The following is a 206-nucleotide window of genomic DNA, read 5'->3' as shown; positions in this document are numbered from 1 at the left end:
GAGGGGCCACTGAATGAATACCGTGCTTGAGCTCTCTCAGAAGAGGGGCCACTGAATGAACACCACGCTTGAGCTCTCTCAGAGCGGACCTCCAAAGACCTCAATAGGCCCAGCAAGTCTTGTCCATGGCCATTTCACATTGCGTCACGTCAAGTCAAGTCTTGGCCATTTCACATTGCGTCACGTCAAGTCAAGTCTTGGCCATT

This window comes from Alosa pseudoharengus, unplaced genomic scaffold, assembly GCF_046254945.1.
Source record: "Alosa pseudoharengus isolate Yale_2024_CS ecotype anadromous, Long Island Sound unplaced genomic scaffold, YU_APseudo_1.1 YU_APseudo_1.1_scf_10, whole genome shotgun sequence".
Classification (NCBI taxonomy): domain Eukaryota; kingdom Metazoa; phylum Chordata; class Actinopteri; order Clupeiformes; family Clupeidae; genus Alosa; species Alosa pseudoharengus.
Note: the sequence above shows the minus strand (reverse complement) of the source record.